The sequence below is a fragment of the Suricata suricatta genome, chromosome 15 (assembly GCF_006229205.1).
Source record: "Suricata suricatta isolate VVHF042 chromosome 15, meerkat_22Aug2017_6uvM2_HiC, whole genome shotgun sequence".
NCBI lineage: Eukaryota > Metazoa > Chordata > Mammalia > Carnivora > Herpestidae > Suricata > Suricata suricatta.
The window spans coordinates 38070406-38091937 of NC_043714.1; the positions used below are offsets into that span (position 1 = coordinate 38070406).

Below are 21532 nucleotides of genomic sequence, written 5' to 3' on the forward strand. Positions count from 1 at the left end.
ATATGTGAGAGGCTGTTCTATTTTTTTTTAATTTTTTTCTTTTAGTTTATTTACTTATTTTGAGACACAGAGAGAGAGAGAGACAGAATCCCAAGCAGGCTCCACACTGTCAGCATAGAGCCCAACTCAGGGCCGGAACTCACGAACAGTGAGATCATGACCTGAGCCAAGATCAAGAGTCCGACGCTTAGCCAACTGAACCACCCAGGTGCCCCCATGGCTTTTCTATTTTTACGGCTCCCTTTCTGTTAGCTCTAACACGACTGCTGCTGTGTTTAATTTTATCTTCGACATCAAATGGTTTGATATGTGCTCACTGCCTAAAAGACTTATAACAGTGATGTTCTTCGAAAATTGAAAGCCTTTTCACATTTTTCCCCATTTAAATCTCATACAATCTTTGAAAGAAAGGTATTATTCTTCCCATTTATAAGGGGAGAAGCAGATGTTGGGGGAAGGGATTTATAACTCCCACCCAACCTTAGGTCACTGGCTTTTGAGTGTACTCTGTGCTGCCCCCCTGTTTTAACCTAAAATGCTCGGCAAACACCAGCTGGTCTAACAAAAAAAATCACTGGTAATATAACTCCAGGCCTTCTATTTTAGTAGAAGGTATGTTTCACTTTTTACCTCCTGAATAACAAAGTTCCATTATGGAGGACATAGTCCAGCTTAGAAAGATGTAGTGTCCAGGGCAATTTCATGTGCTCCTTCTTATTTGTTTAAATTCTTTTATTTTTGAGATATAGCTGACACAACATTATACTTATTATTTTCAGGTATACAATGCAATGATTCAATGCTTGTATAAATTGCAAAATGACCGCCTCTGTAAATCCTGTTCACATCCCTCCCCATACAATTACGGAAAGGTTTTCTTCTGATTAGACTTTCCAGATCCTCTCTCCTAACTGCGTTAGAACAGCCACAGGTGTGTTTGGAATAGGTTCATTAGATTAACTAATTAATTACTTACCAGTTAGATTAGCTGGGTGACCTTACTTCCTTCATTTATGCAATCATAACAAATACTTTTAAAACAGTTTCTAGGGGCACCTGGGTGGCTCAGTTAAGCATCCGGCTTCAGCTCAGGTCATGATCTCACAGTTCATGAGTTTGAGCCCCGAGTCGGGCTCTGTGCTGCTAGCTCAGAGCCTGGAGCCTGCTTCGGATTCTGTGTCTCCCTCTCTCTCTCTGACCCTCCCCTGTTCCCACTGTCTCTCAAAAATAAAGAAAGAACATTTAAAAAAATAAACAAAACAGTTTCTAAATAGAAGCCTCAAGGAGATACATCCTTTGAGAAACAGTATAAGAGAACAGTTGGAACTGAGAATGTGCGAGGCTCCTAGGAGCTGACACACATGACCCAAGCTCTTGCTCGATTTCATCTCCTCTCATGAGCTCCGGGAACACGCTCTATCACCAGATCCCTTTTTCTTCTATGTCTTCAGTCTTTCCATTTTCACTGGCTCCTTTTCTTCAGCCTAGAAGTCATTAAGTCCCTTCCATCTGCACACACACACACACACACACACACACACACACTTCCCTCATTTCGTGTGTCCCTGTAATCATTGCCCCACTGGGTCCTTTTCTCTCTTGTTCCCCCTTAACCATAGTTCATGGAGGAACACTCTGCAATCACCCTGCCCAATCTCTCACCTCCTCTCTCCTCGTCTCCACCATTCATTCATTCGCATTCATTCAACAAACTTTTTTTTCTTATACACCCGGCGTTATTCTAGGTGCGATGGATCCAAAGATAAGGAGCGTTTCTCTCCTTAAATGCACGTGGTTTAGGGCAAAGAAACTCAAGTGGTAAAGCACACTGATGAAGAGCACGGGTTCAGGATTTCAATGGTTTGAAATCGTCTCTCCTACTTACCAGCCACGGCCTTGGGCAAGTTACTCCACCTCTCCTCCGAGCTTTAGTTCTCTTAGCGTAATGGGGTTCATCATAGCACCTGCTGTCAAAGGTTGGTGTAAGGATTATACAAGGTAAGTGCATACAGCATTTGGTCCAGAACCTTGCAGGTGGTAGCTCTTTAATACTAGTGAGCAGTTTCTGTTGCTGTCACATTACAGTGGGGGGCATGGAAAAGGATGGTTTAGGTACAGGGCACTCACTGCCAGTGGAAACTAGGAGAGGGCACACAGCCCTTCTGGAGCAATCTAGGTGGTGTGGCTGGGGTGTAAGGTGAGAGATTGAAAGAGGAGAATGAGCTAGGAGTGCCCGAGTGGCTCAACTGGTTAAGCGTCAGACTAGTGCCCAGGTCATGCTCTCACGGTTCATGGATTTGTCAGCTCTGCTGACCGTTCAGAGCCGGGACCCTGCTTCCGATTCTGTATCTCCCTCCCTCTCTGCCCCTCTCTTGCCTGTGCTCTGTCTCTCAAAAATAAATAAACATTAAAAAAAAATTTTAAAGAGAGAATGAGCTTGATAAGTATAGTCTACCACTCCTACCTTTCTTTTTTGTCTCTTTCATCCATGTACGCATGCATTCATAAATCTGTCCATGCCCAGCGTCTCTCCTCATTAAACATCTTATTAAATAAACATCACAATCCTCTTTGAGCCCATCAACGTTACACACCACCCACCACCTTCCATTACCAGCCGATAATCAAATACAGGATTATTTTCATAAGTTTTTTTTTTCTTTTATTCTTGTCAAGTTTCATCCTGTTTCTCCTTGGGCTGAAAGAGCCTGGGCTGATTTCAGAGACTGCTGTTCTCCCTCTCTTGTTATGCTTTTATTTTATAATGGACAAATTTCAGAAATTAATTTTGGTGCTTTTAGGACATTTGTTCTTATCATTGTTTAATGGAAAGTTAAGTTTTTAGGGAAGACAGAATGTCTAAAAAAATGTTTTTTGATTTTTGAGTTATAATTAAATACACGTTCAGAGTTCAAGCGGAGAAAAAGCCAGAGTGGAAGATCTTTAGAATGGAACAGCAGCGGGGGCCAACAGAGGTTCGTTCAATCATTGTAAAAGCAGCTCTAAGACGAAAAGCTGTTTTTTAATATTCCTAGCACATAAAAATCGTCAGCCTCAATGTTTTGGTGTGCTGAGCAATTGGGGAAATGAGTATTTCCACTGCAGCCACCAGCCAGCACATTTTTCGTATGACTCATCTTGTATCTGAATTCTAAAAGCTTGGTTTGCGGAAGAAGCGAGGCTCTGCGCTCATTTCCAGCTAATCCCTGTCTCTACAAAGTCCGGGCTGTGCTTCAGGAGGAGTTCTGTGTGACAATTCCATTCGGGATGTATTTTCTAGGGGCCTTGATATTTGGGGTAAGAAGTGATTTTTCATCTCTAAATTTTTTTGAATTTTTTAAAATGCTCATTTAGTTTTGAGAGACAGAGCGGGAGCAGGGGAGGAGAAGAGAGGAAGAGAGACAAAGAATCCGAAGCAGGCTCCAGGCTCCGAGCTGTCAGCACAGACCCAGACGTGAGGCTCCCGCTCACAAACCGTGAGATCATGACCTGAGCTGAAGTCGAATGCTTAAGCGACTGAGCCACCCAGGCGCCCCTCATTTAAAAAATTTTTAAGAATGTAGACACAATGTTGTATGTAAACAACACCAACAACCTCAACGCTCTGCCCCTTCTTGCTCTCTATATGTCAATTGGTTATAAATATCAAACCCTGATCTTGGGCAAGTAATTAATATTTCTGAGCTTCATTTTCTTCATTTGTAAAATGGGATAAATATGGCCTCACTGGTTTGTTGCATAAGTTAAATAAGTGAATATATGTAAATAGCTTACCACAATGTCTAACACATACTCATTGTTCAACAAACAGTAGCTGCTGTTGTGATTGTTGATACTGTTCATATTATTATTGATTTAATAGAAAGAACATTGGCCTGGAAATCAGAAAATCTAAGTTTCGGGGCACCTGGGTGGCTCAGTCAGTTAAGGGTTGGACTTCAGCTCAGGTCATGATCTCACCATTCATGAGTTCAAGCCCCACATCAGGCTTTGCACTGATACACAGAGTCTGCTTTAGATTTTTAGATTCTCTGTCTCCCTCTCTCTCTGCCCTTCCCCCATTCTCTCTCATTCTCTCCCTCTCTTTCAAAAATAAACAAACATTGAAAAAAATGTTTTAAGGAATAAAAAGAAAAACTGAGTTTTCAAAAAATAACTACTTAACCTACTACTCAGCCTATTTTGTTTATTTAAGCAATTCTGAACCGTAATTTTCTCATCTTAAAAAGTTGGGCCCGGATAACTTCCCTACTTTAGTACTTAGGAGTCTACAAATAAATCGGTCAGCACAGTGAAGTTCTTCATCTCCATCCCCTGGTGTCCGTGCACTTTTCCTGGCACAGTCTTCAACCACAAGCAAGACTTGTATCCAGAGTCCATGGAGCTCTTATGTCTGACTCCATGCTGGCCGGCTCTGTGCACAGGCGCTGGCCGGCTCTGTGTTTGGTGCTGGCCGGCTCTGAAGAATTTCAGAGGAAAAGACTCTCTAGGGTAATAATTTTTAAGTTCAAGGACATAATGTCTAGAAGCACATTTTAATACTAGCGGGTACACAAATAACATTCAGACTTGTCTCCAAGAGATACTGTTCCATCATCCAGCGAGAGCAGAGAATTGATGACTTTGTCCTATAGTCCTTGATGGATTTTAACCATATTAACTTGGAAACAAGAAGGCATCACCTGGGGAAATAAAATTCTCCAGGCTGACTCCAGTTCAGGGTGGCAGTGATAACAGTACAATAACGACCCCTTGCCTCTACAAAGCCTTTTGTCATATAGTATGCCGTTTCACTCCCCACAGCAACCATGTGAGGCAGGTAGGGAAGCTGTGGGTATGCCCACAGCGGAAATAAGGAGGCCGATATCGAGAGAGGTGTGACCCACCTGAAATTACGCAGTTCATGGGGCATGTGTTACGCCAGAGAGAGCCATGGCTTGCTGGCCGTGTGGGGCATCTAGACACCTTCTTTTTAAATTTTTAAAAAATATTTTTTATTTATTTTTGAGAGGCAGAGACAGCGCAAGCAGGGGAGGGTCAGAGAGAGAGGGAGACACAGAATCCGAAGACAGGCTCCAGGCTCTGAGCTAGCTGTCAGCACAGAGCCTGATACAAGGCTTGAACCTACAAACCGTGAGATCATGACCTGAGCCAAAGTCGGACGCTTCACCGACTGAGCCACCCAGATGCCCTCTAGACACCTTCTTATACAGCATCTGAGCAGCAGCAGTGCTGTCTTCCCCACTGGTTTCCTTGAAAACTGACAAAACATTCAGCATCTCTGTCAGATAAAATGAAGCCAAGCAAAGTTTTCAAAGAAGGATTTAGCAGGTCAGCTTCCCAAGCAGGCCTGCTGGATGCGTGTGTGGGATAAGAGGAGGGCAGGCGCTGTCCTCATTCTCTATTAAGAGATATCCTTATAATCCTTGTTAATAAACATTTTTAGAAGAGCTGTCAAACTATTCATATTCCAGGATACCCAAAAATCACCCACGGAGGGTCATACTCCGTTCAAAAGCACAGTCATTGAGGACATTTTACAGAGAAAATTTTTCTGCTTATTATAGAGGAAACAGAGAATGTAAGCACTTTATTAATTGAATCAATCAAATACAAAAACAAATTCAGGTTCATGAATCAGGAGACAGAACAGTCTTGGCCTGTTCATGATTTTGCTTAGTCAATTCTGCAGATAGAAGACAGTGACAGAGGATTTGTCTCTCTGATTTTCCTTGCTTTGGTTGGAAAGTGAAAGAATCTTCTTATGGCTTCTCTCTGGACACACCTGTTCACCCAGGACTTTTAATGGAGCAGCCCTTGTCGAGAGGTCCTCAGGGTGTCAGCGGGGTAGGGGGTGGAGGGTGCTTATCACTGACTCGGACAGGGGATGACAGACAAGCATTGTGGGTTCTCGAGCCTTTGAGAGGCTCAACCAAATGGACCCCAGAAGGGTCGTCCAGTTGGAAAGCCAGAGATGTCCCTTTCCCCCTCCTGGACTCAGCCAGCTGAGAGTACCCAGAACTGACAGGCACCAAAAATGTCCCCCAGATAAAGGAGGAGAGAAATGAATCTCTCAGAAGGCCTCACTCCATCTCCTCCTTACTGTGGCATGGGCAAGCCCGCAGCCCTGACGTGTAGGCTACTTTGGATTTGAATTGTGCTCTTAAGCCTTAGAAGACACGGCCAGCAGTGAGGTTTGGGGATGACAGAATCACCACAGAGCTTTGTTTCCCAAGGTACCCAGGTGTGAGCACCCTCTTGACGGTGCCAGGCCAAGAAGGGTGCCAGAGGTACATGAAAATATGTTTCTAAAGCCTCGTCTATCCCTGAACCCATTTAGCCAACTTTCCAAAAATTGGGATCGCTTTATTCCAGCCCGAGAAGAAAGGCCTCAAATTGGCTTTTTTGTTTTGGTTTGTTTTTCATGGTGGCTTTCTATCTGTTAATCTTTGCAAAGCCTGGCATATCAGAATCCAAAATCACCTGAATAAAGATTATAGACAAATTGTAAATGCATCACACTGTTAACCTCTGGGGATATTTAAAGAGAACACCGAGGTCCACTTACCAAGGACCACCAAACAGGGCAGTCCCTTTGCACTTAACCTTCCCTGCAGACCCATGAGGTAGGTGGTATGACTATTTGCACATCACAGATGAGGAAATCAGCTCATCAATGGTGGAATAATTAAGTGTATGTAGTCAAAGGTGGAGCCAAATGCAAACTCAGGCTCCTGCCTTCGACGCGAAAAAACGTTGCCTCTGGATGGGCTAGAAAGAGCAAACCTTCCAACTAAACACAGATCTTCTGGAACCTGGCATGAGCTCCTCACTGTGGCTGAGGGCTATTTTATTTAGCTACATACTCGCTGCCTCCCCATCCACTCTGAACTATACCCCGAGTTCTGTAGATGCGATAGCCCAAGGTTGCTCAGAAGCATAGGAAATGTACAGGCAGAACCTGGAAAGGAAGAAAGCTGTAAAGATTCACAGGGTGTGATGGGGCTCAGTGTCAGCATGTGTGTGCTCGTATGTGTGCGAGGGCACACACACACGCCCCCACTGAGTCTGTGACACGGACTCATCCCTGTAAACATGAAGACAAGAGCAGGCCTCTCTGTATTTTGACACCTCCACTGAGAGCTGCCCAGAATAGCGCTGGCCCGGCTGTCGCCTCATCCCATTACAGAGTGACACGTCCATGACTGTCCCTAAGCCCTCCCAGCACTTTCCACCTTCCCGGCTCTCCTTTCTCTGCTGACCTCCCCAGCTTGGCATGCGGATTAGCTCCCTGTGATTGGTGTGATCTGTGCACTTCCTTAGACCGAATCCCAGTTCCTCTCTCCTGCTCTGCACTGGCTCCCTGGGATGTCTGCTGTGACTTCCTCCCCTGATCTGTGCAGTTCCCACTGTGCCTGCTCCCTTCCAAGTTATTAAGAATAGAAGGTGACTGAGGACAGCCTCGACTAGGTCTTCCTGCGTGACGCCTCTCTGGAGGCAGCTCCCCTCTCGCCCCTGAGATGGGCACTGAAATGACAATGCTTGACCTCTACAACATGCTCTGAATCCCAGCCCCACCATCTGGCTCCTGCTTAACTTCCTGAGCCTCGGTTTTGTTATCTGTATGATGGGTACGGTGATCCCTCCCTCAAAGAGTTGGAAGTAGTTCCTGAGATAATGCTATAAAACACTCAGTTTGTGACAGCTAATGAAAAAGTCCTATCTATTATTAATTTTGTCATAATTACTTGACATGTCCCTTACCCCGGTGGCAGGGCTCCAGAGCCCCTGGTTTTCCCATCACCTCAGAGCTAAATATAACATAAGCCAGACCATGTTCTGGAGGAGAGAAAGAGAATTCTGACATGGGAGGGAGCAATGGAGCCCAGTATATGCTAAGCCCACTACCTACTGTAAGATGTAAGTAGGTAGATCCTAGAAGAGTAAGTCGTTTTATTAGAGCCAGGTTTCAGAGGAAGGAACGAACAAAGACAGAGGCCTGAAGGACAGAGGATTCATGGTGGGGGGGATGGTAAGAGTGAAGCTAGATCATGAGGAGCCTAAAGCATCCAGCTGAGGAGCTTATTTTAAAATCAAAAGGGAGTCACCTAAGCGGTAGGTCAACACTGGAGTTATTCTGGGCGGCAGCATGTGTATAGAGGCTGGACGGGGAAAGGAAAGTTTTAGGCAGGAAGATCAAGAAGGTCTATCATTTTAAACCAGGTTTGTCTCGTTTACTATGACAGAGATGGTGGCGGTGGCATAAAAATATCAGGACTCAGATTAGAACTGAGAAAGGAAGGTGGAGTGTGGTCAGTCCCAGCTCTGTTGCTTTGACCAATCAAGCCAACATCCAGTGAAGGAGTGCAGCAAATCAGTCAACTTAAACATGAAAGATTTCCTAGACTCAAAACAGGAAGAGGAAGAACATAACTCTAGGTATTACGCTGTCGAAAGCAGACTGAATTAATGAAAGGGGACCTGCCATTCCAGAAACAATTAAAAAGAAAAGAAACACAAGCCTGGAGAGGCAGATGTTGTTGGCAAGTATCCAGAGGAAGGGATTCCATGACCCCCCCCAATTCAATTCCCCACCGCTGCACTGGGTATATTTGACCCTACAGTGGGTCTTGATGCCATTAGCCTTTCAATTTGTCCCCAACTCTCCTGTTTTGACTCAACACTCACCAAGACAACTCCGGATTATAATTCTGCTTTGCACATAAGTCCTCCTACAGAAGGACAAACCACCGAGGGACCAACATGAATATCAGGACATTTGGCAGGAGGCAATAGAGTGTAGTGGTTAAAGAGCATTGGTTCCTGAGTTTATAACTTCCCAGCTGTGTGATTTTGTGCAAACTACTTCAAAGCTCTACATCTCAATTTCCCTATCTGTACAATGGAGATGATGATGGTACTTCGTCAGAGTATCACTGTTAAAGCTAATGACAGATTGCATGTAGGTGTCTAGAACGGGGCCTGTATGGAGTAGATGCTCAAGAAGTCATAACTGCTACTATTACAGATCTCCTTGAAAACTGATAAATGATGGTGCTGTGATTTATGCATCAGTCTCTTGAGGATGATAACTGCGAGCTAGTTTTCCAGTGTGCCTTTTCCTATGGAACCGATAAAATTGTTTCTAAAATTTTTTTAATGTTTTTTATTTTTGAGAGACAGAGAGAGACAGCATGAGCAGAGGAGGGTCAGAGAGAGAAAGGGAGATACAGGATCCAGAGCAGCCTCCAGGCTCTGAGCTAGCTGTCAGCTCAGAGCCCAATGCGGAGCTCGAACCCATGATCCATGAGATCATGCCCTGAGCTGAAGCCAGACACTTAACCGACTGAGCCACCCAGGCGCCCGCTAAGATTGTTTCTACAACTATGAAGCTGACAACCAAACCCCCCACCATGACGGATTTGTTTGTGTGTCTGTTTCCCACACGATATTTGTAACTCTTTGAGAGGAGAGTTTGTGCCTCGTTGTCTCCGTATCCCTAGTGCTTAGAATGGTGCCTGGCAACACATTTTTGTAGCACTTACAGCTATGATCTCAATATTGCCACTTGCATAATTCAGTGTTGTCCAATAGAAAAGTAATGTAAGTCACATTACTTTTTAAAATATAGTTTACTGTCAACTTAGTTTCCATGTAACACCAGTGCTCATCCCAACAAGTGCCCTTCTCAATACCCATCACCCATTTTCCCCTCTCCCCCAGCCCCCATCAATCCTCAGTTTGTTCTCAGTACTTAAGAGTCTCTTATGGTTTGCTTTCCTCCCTCTCCTTAACTATTTTTTCCCCTTTCCCTCCCTCATGGTCCTCTTAAGTTTCTACTGTTCCACATATGAGTGAAAACATATGGTATTTGTATTTCTCTGCCTAACTTATTTCACTTAGCATAATACCCTTGAGTTCTATCCATGTTGCTACAAATGGCCAGATTTCATTCTTTCTCATTGCCATGTAGTATTCCATTGTATATATACATTCGTCAGTTGTTGATCCATTTGTCAGTTGTTGAGAGTGCTGCTATGAACATTGGGGTACATGTGCCCCTATGCAGTTAATTACGAGGATATCTTTTATATTGGACTCCTACCACACACCATATATAGTAATGACCTCAAAATAGATCATAGACCTAAATGTAAGAGCTGAAAGTGTAAAACACTTAGGAGGAAGTGTGGGTGTAAATTTTCATGATCTTAAATTAGGTGACGGTTACTTGTCACCAAAAGCAAGCAACAAAAGAAAAAACTAGAGGATGCAAAATCAACATACAAAAATCAGTTGTGTCTGTACACACTAATAATGAACTATCTGAAAAAGATGTTAGGACAACAATCCCATTTACAGTAGCATCCATGTGACTTCAATGGTCCATCCAGCTTTGGAGTGTGCACCAACATCATCTGCCTATGTGCTGCACAGCCTCTTCATTCGAAACCTGGGTCCCTTTGGCCCACTCAGACCCCTGTCTTCCCCTAGTGAGACGTGGGATATTGAATCACCCGCCGCCATGTTGCAGGCCCTCTCACTGCCTGACCACACCTCACCGCCATTTCTGCTCCTCTGCAGCCTCCCCTGGTGAGGGGGACTCCCCTCAGAATTCCAAACCGGAGGTGAGGCAGAAGCCCCCTCTGCCTTTGGCTTTCTTTTTAATATAACTGGGGCCTCCACTGTTTCCACATTCTCCCTCTCCCAAGATTTCTAAGCAGTGACTCAACTGTATTGAACCTCTCAATGTTTTCTGTTGCTCATAACCTTTTTTTCTTAATGTTTATTTATCTTTGAGAAAGAGAGAGAGGGAGAGAGCGCAGGGGAAGGGCAGAGAGACAGGGAGACAGAGGATTCTGAGAGAGCTCTGCCCTGACAACAGAGAGCCCCATGTGGGGCTCACACTCACTAACTGTGAGATCATGACTTGAGCCAAAGCCTGAGGCTCAACTGACTGAGCCACCCAGGTGCCTGGCTCATACCTGTTTTTAAAAAACTTTTTCCCCAGGGACACCTAGGTGGCTCAGTTGGTGGCTCAGTTGGTTGGGCTTGGACTCAGGTCATGATCTCAGCTCAGATCATGATCCCACCTTCAGGCTCTGTGCACAGCTCAGAGCCTAGAGCCTGCTTCAGATTCTGTCTCTCTCTCTCTCTCTCTCTCTGACCCTCCCATCTCTCTCTCTCTCTCTCTCTCTTCCTCAAAAATAAACATTAAAAAATTTTAACCCCCCGCCCCGTTTTATTGAGAGATAATTGACATACATCATTGTGTAAGTTTAAGGCATTCAGCATGATGGTCTGATTTACATGTATTCTGAAGTGACTACCACAGTAAGGTTTAGTTAGTAACCACCTTCTCATGCAAATACAATAAAAAGGAAAGAAAAAAAATTTGTCCTTGTGATGGGACCTCTTAGGATTACTCTCTTAACAGCTTCCCTATTTCCCATACAGTATCATGAGCTCTAGTCACCCTGATACCCATTCTGTCCCTGGTACTGACCTTCAGCTGGAAGTTTGTACTTTCTGACCGCCTTCTGCCAGTTCCTCCCATTTTGGTTGTTTGATCACTCTTATTTAATTCCCTAACAACCCAGAGAGCAGGATGTACCAGGGCCTCTAATTAGGGTCAGAAAGGTAAAAGGTCTTTTGCAAGGTCACCCTAGCAAGTTTTAGGCTTCCTTGCTACAGACTTCCCGTTAAGTATGCTGTGATGAGCAAATAGTCCGAGGATGACCTTGGAAGCTCGTTCTGGTGACCAGGACGAGGAGCTAGCAGGGGACCTGAGACTCCTTGTTATGGTGGAAGGGCTGCATCTAAGCTCAGCTTCCCATAGGACAGCTCTCCCCCACAGGAAGACTGCAATATCCTATGGCCCCCAAGTTCCTCAGGTGCTAGGCAGGTGGCCTTCCCAGCAACTGCTGTAAACAGCTGGACCCCCAAACCCAGACTGCCTGGACCAGGGACCTGAGTGCTCCCCCAGGGGCAAAGCAGCTTTCTTATACCGGCTTTCTAGGAAAAATGGAGCAGGGGGTGTATTGGTCTCCTCTTGGAGTATCAAGCTTGACTACATGTCTTGCAGGGGACCGCTGCCTGTGAGCCCATGGGAGGCAGTGAATCCATACCTTCTCTTTCTATGTGATCTGCCTTATAGGCTTTCCCTTTCCTCAATAAAGTATATTTCTTAACCTAAACTGGGTACGGCTGTAGAATTCATTCCAAACCTGACTCACAACAGGTGGTGACCCAGAGGGATCCAACTTGCACAACAGTGCGACTCCTTTTTGGAGGTAGGTTGAAAGATACAAGTGCCATTCAACTGTCTCCACAAGTGCAAATCTATGTATACAGTGAGGCAGGAAAAAATCATGCAAAGATTATTTCACCCTTATTTTAAATTTATGCCTTCAAGTTATATGTCTCCATTCAAGTTATCCTGGCTTTCTTCTGCAACAGAATAGAGCGTATATAAAGAAATACAGATCAGTAAATGTGTTATACATCATTTATCGTTTTACCTAAGACGTGCATATTCTTTCTGCTTCCTCTTGCATCTATTTTAAATGTGCGCATGCGCACACACAATCACTCATTTACTCTCTGGCAGTAGTTCACCAACACCGTTGCCAAAGAAACTTGATTTCAGTAGTGATTCTGAATATTGAGATTCTAGGGACATATGGAAGCATTGTTCCTCCCTAATTCCTCCGACCCTACAATTTTTCATGTCTCTACCACAGTGATCAAAGACGAAGTATCTTTTAATAGAGAAGCCGATTTCTCAGGAAAGTATTAATCAACCCTCATGTGTATACTCTTGATTACTCTTTGGAATATTTTCCATCTTAACCTTCACCTGATCCTCCCTTATTTGCTGATTCACCTTCATTTCTTATCCCTTCCCTAAAGTCCCTCTCTGGTGTGGGCTCCTGGATCCCCTTCCCTAGCACTTGGTGCTTATATGTCAGTTGATACTTATATACCATCATGGAGTAGTACATATGTACTCACATAGTAGCTTAAGAATTGGAACTATGATTGATATTTGAGTCTATTTGGCCACGAACAATAAGAACTGATTGGCTTTGATGTTAAATAACAGTTGAAAAAAGAACAAATAAATTTCTAGAAACAATAGTTTTTGGGTTTTTTATGCTTTAGAACTCAATAGCTTATCTTTCTGGAAATATAAATTTCTAATTAATTATTCTAAATTCCTTCTTGGTTTGTCTTTTAAAAATAACAGCCGCCAATAACTATGTTACTTCTCTTGTCTTCATGACCATGTTATATGTAAAAAAGAAAACCTTCACATACTTTTTCATTGACTAATATTTTTAACTTTTACAATATCCAGAATATGCCCTGAGACTAAATAAAAAACTATAAAAGTAGAAAACTATAAATATCATAATGGTTTATTTCATTGCCCTATCAGGTTTTTTAACCTCACTTTTTTAAAGTGTTCATTAATTGGGGTGCCTGAGTAGCTCAGTCATTTAAGCATCTGACTTCAGCTCAGGTCATGATCTCACGGTTCATGGGTTCGAGCCCCACATCGGGTTCTGTGCTGACAGCTCAGCGCCTGGAACGTGCTTCAGATTCTGTGTCTCCCTCTCTCTCTGTCCCTCCCCTGCTCGTGTGCTGTGTCTGTCTCTCAAAAATGAATAAACATTAAATAAAATAAAAATAAAGTGTTCACTAATTTCTTTCATTACCCCCTGACCAGAATGGCTAAAATTAAGCATGACTGGCAATATAAAATGTTGATGAGGATATAAAGCGATCAATCATTGTAAAATGAGTCAGCTACAGTCTTTACAAAACTGAACATATACCTACCTTATGATCCAGCAAGTTGACCCATAGGTATTTACCCAAGAAAAATGAAACCGCATTTTTAAGAGTGCTCATGGCAGCTTTATTCCAGGTATTCATCTTGAACAATGGATACACAAACTCTGGTAAATGTAACAAATGGAATACTGCTCAACACAAAGAGGAACAAACTAGTGATTCAAGCAACACCATGGATGAATCTCTAAAACACGCTGCATGAAAGGAGCCTTGGATAATGGAGCATACACTGTATGATTCCAACTACATGAAGTTCTAGAACAGTCAAAACTAACCCTGGGTGGAAAAAATCAGAGCAGTGGTTGTCTCTGGGGGTGACACATGAGGCATTTTGGGGTAATAGTAATGTGATTTTGACAGGGGGTCACCACTATACTACTGTGCACATTTGTGAAAACTCAGAGAATGGTAGCTTGAAATGTGCATCTATCATTGTGCATTCCTTTAAATAAAAAGCTGTAAACAAAATGAAACTCGAGATAATGGAATGCATGCTGAAGCATTTACGGGGAAGTGATGCCTGCAGCTTTCTTTGAAATGTATCAAAATATTTGATGGATGAATGGATAGGGATGGACAGGTGGGTGCAGGTGTGATAAAATAAGTATATTAACATTATGATAAAATCTGGGCAGCAAATGCATGGATGTAGGGTACAAATTCCTTCAAATTTTCTGTATGTTTGAAAATTTGCATAATACAATGTTGACTAAAAACTCACTAGCTTCTCTCATCTTCCAAAAGTAGTACATTGTCCTTTTCATGTTTCCTTCAGTCCTCAGAGTCCCTGGAGGCACAGACACAGCCTCAAAACCCAAGCTCCCCATGTGATGTGATTTGAGACACCCGGGAAGCCTTCTTTGATCAGCATCTCCCCTGTCACAACTGAATTTTCTATTAAAGAGTTTTTTCCTTTAGATCTTGATAAATTTACTGATTAGAGCTAATAATCCTTTTATAGATTCCTTGGGAATTTCTATGTGAAAATGTCTTAGACTAACAGCAGTTTTTCTTCTCAAAAACAAAAAAAGATGTATTCCTTTAGATCCAGAGGGAGTTTGGGGTCACCAGAAATCTCCTAGGAAGATGCAAGGATTCCCCAGGCTGGGGAAGTGATTTAAGCCTGGGGAGAATTACTTGTCAAATAACAGAAAGCAGAGCTTTTTTGTTATGGTGAATAACTACAGAAGAGATGAGGACAAGAGAGGACACAGAGAAGCTGTGTGGGAGGCGAAGACAGATTAAGAACAAAGGACAATGTAGCTTCGCCTGGGCCGCGCTGAGAAGGTAGGGCTCATCAGTGGGGGACAGCTCTCGTTCCTGTTCCTCAGGCCACAGCGGCCAGATGCTAGAAATACGGTCAAGGTAAGGGTCACCAAAAAAGGTTTCTCTGACTCCAGCCTTACTTGCTCTATAGGACACTTAGTTCCCTCGATGTCTTCCAGTTTGTCTGGCAGTCCTGAGTGGGTGTCTCGTCTGTGCTTGAGAAGGAGTCCTCTCTCCTGCCTTGACCTGCTGAGGCTGTGATTCTTCCTGGACATTCCCCTGAAGCCTGGGTGCCTGAGCCAGGTGATTTCTTCTCCCGGTATCAGTTCTGGTCCAGAAGCAGGCTGGGTTCAGCAACCCACTTCCCATCTATCCTGAACCACATACTCCCTTCACCCTCTAAATCCCATGTCTTCCCTAGAAATCTCACTGAAACCCTGTTTTGCTCTTTTTATTGCAGTCTCTTCTCAGGTCTTGGGAATAAATCATAAGCCTAGAGCTGGGGCCATCTGAGGATAGATCGGGACTGTGCTGAAGTGTCTCCACCTCTATCACTGACTCAATGTCCTTGGACAATCATGTCACTCTCCTCACTCTCTCTTATGATGAATTCTCACTTCCCTCAGGAGGTTTTTGATTTTTGTACATAAGCTCATAACTATCTCTCCTTTTCTTTCTTTTCAGGCAAAACTGAATACTAAGGAGATACCAGCTAAATCTGTGGGATGGGATCTTTTTTTCCAAATAAAACAAAAAAAAAATTGAAGCATGCTTCCATTTATGGAAATAAATGAATGATGGGTAGAGTCTTATCTCTTCACTTCCTTGCATGTGAGCTTGGCCATAGGATTTGCTTTCGCCAATGACACGTTCACAAATGTAACACAAACAGAACTTAAAAAGTGTTTGTGTAGCTACATGGTGAGCCCAGTTGGGATGAACAGTAGAACCACCTAGCTGAGCTCAATTCAAATTGCCAACACTCAGAATTGTGAGTTACTCAATGATTGTTTTTTAAGTCACTCAGTTTTGGAGATGTCTGTTACCCAGCAACAGATAACTGATACACTGTTGGAAAAGAGGAAGAAGGAAGGTGGAATTGATGGAATAAGTATCTATAATTGGTAAGATAAAACCTAAGGTCTTCTGCAGATACTGAAATTCTATGATTTGATAAGAAGATCCCAATGTCTATAGCAAGTATAATAATTATAACTTAAATTTATAATTTAATACACTATCTTCTTTTCTCCTCGGTTTTATATTATAAATCCTAGAGACACACAATGTGTGACTGATTACCACCACATCCGTCTCCTTACTTCTTGACCATACCTTGTTCTGCCACTGCCAGGGCAGTGTCTTTCTTGAGTTGTGTAGGGTTTGTAAATGTTTTCTCATACGATTCACACCATAATCTTGAATAAGAGCTATCTGCATATAAAAAAGAGTTGAGATTTATGTATGAATTAATTTTTTAATAAAAAAGAAATTGAAATCACTTGCAAAGTCACACACACCCATAAAAAAATGCAGCTGCTATAACACTAAAGGAAATCATCTCTAGGCTTCCATCCAATACAATGCAATTTTCAGCAACTAAGACAGAAGCCTTGAAAATAAGAAGTAATAATGGAAATGCTGACAAACCCATAACTCCCACTGCTGAAGAAATGGCAGAGAAAGACCAGAATAATAATGACACAGTGTGAATCTCCAGTGTTTTTACCTAGCATTGGCTGCAAATGCCAGGCTTTCATAACAACATTAAAATTAAATTACCAATTGTCTACCTAAATAATTTCTGAAATCAGGCAAAATAAACGCTATTTAATTTGGGATAAGATTTCATTTCCCTGAGGTTTTTGCTTCTGCCCCAAGTTGGAGATTGCTCAACGGGGTACCGCCCTGTCCTGGTTTACAGACACCTGGTGTCCACATCAGGTCACATGGAGGGAGATGGAGGAGGGTGCAGTCGCATCTTTGTATACAATATGTCACTGAGAACTGTGAGCCTGGAGTTCTGGGAACATGTCCTCTTTCAACTCGGTGTTCAGTGCTGTCCCCTCCCCAGCTTTGACACAGTTTTCTCTTTGAAGCGCGGGGACATCAGGAAAGAGCCCCGACAGTTCTCATATCCATTTATGCGGCCCCCTGCCTCCTCTACTTGCAAAGGGAGAGCTAAGGGCCTCAAAGGTCTCCTCCTCTAGCTGCCCAGAGCTGGCCCAGCAAGAGGGGCGGAGGCCGTGTGGAGGTGAGGTTGCCCTTACTCATTACAGAACGTCCTCTCTTAGCTTGCCTTTTTTTAGCCTGAAGGACAAAGACAGAGAGAGGAGTGTCGATTTTCCTCATTAATCTGCTCCAGTTGGTGGCCTGTCCGACATCTGAAATCACTTGCGATGTGACAATTATTTATTTTTTAACACTAGCATCTCATTTTAGGTAGTTTTATGGGTAACAAGAGGAGAATTCGACTTAGAAAACTTTGGACCAACAACCACTGAGACAAATAAACATGAAGACAAAGAGGATGCCTGTGGCAGCAAACTAAAATGGCCTGCTCTGCCAAGAATGTGCAATGACCGTATTTTCCAAAGACCTCGTTTCTTCTCTGTTCAGTGATGACCTGGAATCTTCTCACCAAATCTCTCTTGGGCTCCTTCGTTGCCCAAGGCTGACTGATGTCACCACTCAGAACAGTTGGACACACAGAGCTTCATGCTCTGGGAGCAGAAGGGACCTCAGACATCATTTTGGTTCACCAGTTCCCCCCATGTCCACCATGCATGTTTGAGAAATAAGTGGAGAAATAAGAATACAGAGTCTTGTAGGTTGTTTGTGTCTCCCCCACCCTACCCCACAAGCTACATCAAAGCCCTAACCCCAGTACCTGTGAATGCAACCTTATTTGGACCTAAGGTCTTTGCAGATATAATAAAGGTTAAGATGAGGTCATTAGGGTCATTAGAGCCCTAATTCAATATAACTGCTGTCCTTAGGAGATGAGGTGCTGGGACAGACACATGAGGGGAGAACACCACGTACTGCACAGGGAGAGATGAATGTGTGGTGGCTGCCAGGCCAGGAGCGCCAAGGATTTCTGGCAAACCACCAGAAGCGAGGAAGAGGCAAGGGAGGCTTCTCCCCTGTAGGTTTCAGAGGGTTCATGGCCTTGCTGACCCCTTGATTCCAGATTCCCGGCCTCCAGAACTGCGAGACAATACATTTCTGTTGTTTTAAGCCACATTGTTTGCGGGACTTTGTGAAGTCTGAACACAGAGAGTTTAGGCAAACTGCCTACAATCCCATGGCTGGTGATGACAGAGAACACAGAACATCAGCCCTGTGATTCCCACCGCAGAGTTCCGCCCATTGTCTTAGGCTTCATGCCTAAGTTGTATGTATGTGTGCTTTCCTACATTTTCTGATTTTGTTCACATTTCTATAATAATTTCCCTCAAATAGACTTTCTTTATCTCCCCACTCTCCGTTAAAAAAAAAAAATCGAAACCTACAGGTAGGTAAGTTGAAAGAAAAATACAATGAACACACCTATTCCCTTCACCTAAATCCACCACTTACCATTTTGCCATGTTTGTTTCTCTCTTATTTTTGTCTGAAATCATTTGAAAGCTGCAGATCTTCTGACACTTCACACTAAAAGTTTTTGGCATGTAGCTCCAAAAAATAAAGACATTCCTCTTCATAACAATCAGATTCAAGAAATTTAACACCAATGCAAAAGAATTGCATAATAAAAAGACGCTATTCCACTTTTTCCAGTTTTGCCCCAAATAACCTTCACAGATATTTTCCTTCTTGCCCCTGCTCCCATCCCCTCTCCTCTCTGTTTTTGGATCCAACACACCATCACCCGGCCGTCATGTCGACTCAGTGTCTTTTAATTTGGAGCATTCCTTCACTTCGAGGTTGTGGTTGTATTTACACAGCGTTGATGTGTTTGAAGCCACTGGTCCACAGTCCAGATTTGTCTGCCTGTTTCCTCCTGGTCAAATTACACACTGTCTGGTGTGAATACTTATTAGCTAGGTGATGCTGTGTACTTGATCAGGGAGAGCATGTGAGTCCGTAATCACAACCACTGACAATGTTAGATTCATTGATGACGGTAGCATCTGCCAGATCTCCTCATTATAAAGGTACCGCTTCCCCACCGTAATTCATGAATAATCTGTGGGAGATACTTGAGAGAAGACTCGTTCTTAACTACTTAACACAGAACATCCAAAGTTAAAAACAAATATTGACTTGGTATTAGGTATCACTGCATAGCTGTAATACAGCATCCACCATGTCCTGCTTGATTTACCTCATGTTTTTTGCTAGGGCTGGAGGAGGGTTAAGGTTAGAACAGACTGTTCTCTTTTACAAACCACTCGCCTCCAGAAATCTGAAGGTCATTCTCATGGCTTTACCAGCACGTATAATATGATCCAGCCTTCGGCCTCAGCCAAGATTCTTGACTCTTACTAAAATTTACATTGAGGGGCACCTGGGTGGCTCAGTCGGTTAAGCGTCCGACTTTGGCTCAGGTCATGATCTCACAGTTCGTGGGTTCAAGCCCTGCGTCAGGCTCTGTGCTGACAGCTCAGAGCCTGGCGCCTGTCTTCTGATTCTATGTCTCCCTCTCTCTCTGACACTATCCTATTCACGCTCTTGCTCGCTCTCTCTCTCTCTCTCAGTAAATAATTTTAAAAAAACATTTAAAAAATTTTTTACATAAAATTTACATTGAAACTTAAAAAATATACACAAAAAGTTAAATCTATCAAAGAGTAAAACCCTAGGTAGGTAACCCCAATACTTAAAGCACAAAACTGCATTTGATAAAATCAAAGTTTGGCTTCTCAGCATGCCAGTATCACGGGTAACACAGAGCTCATTCTATTACACTGTGGCTGGGTGGCATTTTCCTTGTTGGCTCCCACAAAGAGCATGAACTTGAGAAAGCAGAACAAAAATAGATCTATCTGCAAAGCCATGTCAGTCATTTTTGAGAGGTCAAAAATACTCACTGCTTTAATTGGAAGTGAGCGCTTTGGTAATTAGTATCACAACATGAAAACACATACCTGAGGTTCTGAGTGAATATTAAACATGTCGGGCATGGTCCCTCAGCCGCCAGGCCCACTCCCAAGGTGCTCCCACGCCTCAGGAGGGTGTGCTCTGTGGAATTCCTGAGTTCTTTCTGAATTGTTTTCCCCACTGGACTGCAAGGTCCAGGAGAGGAGGGCCTTGGTCCTGTTTGATCTCCAGTGCCCAGAACAGTGTCTGGCACATGGTGGGTGACCATGAACTATGGGTTGAATGAATTAATGACTCAAAATAGTGTTCTTTAAGTTTAGGTCAGGTCAACATTTCTTTTTTCTTTTTTAATTTTTTAAATGTTTTTTTATTTATCTTTGAGAGACAGCACGAGCAGGGGAGGGTCAGAGAGAGAGGGAGGCACAGAATCCGAAGCAGGCTCCAGGTTCTGAGCTGTCAGCACAGAGCCCGACGCAGGGCTTGAACCCACAGACCGTGAGATCATGACCTGAGCCAAAGCTGGACGCTCAACCAACTGAGCCACCCAGGCGAACCCCCGCCACACCTTTTAATTTAATTACAAAATTTGTTTCCTGGGAGTGTGTGAGTAAAGAGGGGCTTCTGAGCTTCTCTACCTTAACCTCCAACAGCTCAGCTAGTCATGTTAGGGAGACAGGCTTCCAGGAACTCCTCTGTGCATCAGATCTGGTCATGATTCAACCCCCTCGAGACCACGTATCCTTATCTTTCTCCTCCCTTCCCCTCTCTCTCTCTCTCTCTCTCTCTATCTCTCTCTTGCAAAGCAGGAACCAGGAAGGACATGTAATATTCCATTATCCCATCATCACTGGTATGTTTACCTCCTGCCAACATTTCCATTGCTGGGTTGGTAAAGGTCATGGAGAGAGAAAAGTCTGATGATTGTTAATAGAAAATATAATTTGCTTAGGGGCGTTTGGGTGGTTCAGTTGGTTATACGTCCGGCTCTCAGTTTCGGCTCAAGTCATGAACTCACCGTTTTTGAGATCGAGCTCTGCATCGGGTTCTGCAGTGACAGTATGGAGCCTGTTTGGGATTATCTCTCCCCCTCTCTGCTCCTCCTCTACTCACTTACTCTCTCAAAATAAATAAACTTAAAAATATATACAATTTGCTTAAATACTTAGCATTTTTTCTCTACATGATTTTGTTTAGAAATACTGTGATATAAATGTTTGATTCATTTGCTTATGTATATGACCACAATAAACAATCTGTCCTATAAGCATGAGAATAGTTTTTCTATTCATGTGCAAATGTTCTAGATTCAAGGAAGCTGAAAGAATCAACAGTATGCATGTGCACTTGAATCAGGACCCTC

General features: G+C 43.3%; 1 long non-coding RNA gene across 1 annotated transcript; it reads right to left on the reverse strand.

Annotated features, from left to right (window-relative positions):
- Positions 1–12388: 12388 nt before the first annotated feature.
- On the reverse strand, positions 12389–16518 carry LOC115278675. Its single transcript, XR_003903024.1, has 3 exons — positions 16462–16518; positions 13846–13964; positions 12389–12450 (listed from the first exon to the last, which is right to left on the reverse strand). It is a non-coding gene; the product is annotated as an uncharacterized LOC115278675 (long non-coding RNA).
- Positions 16519–21532: the final 5014 nt, after the last annotated feature.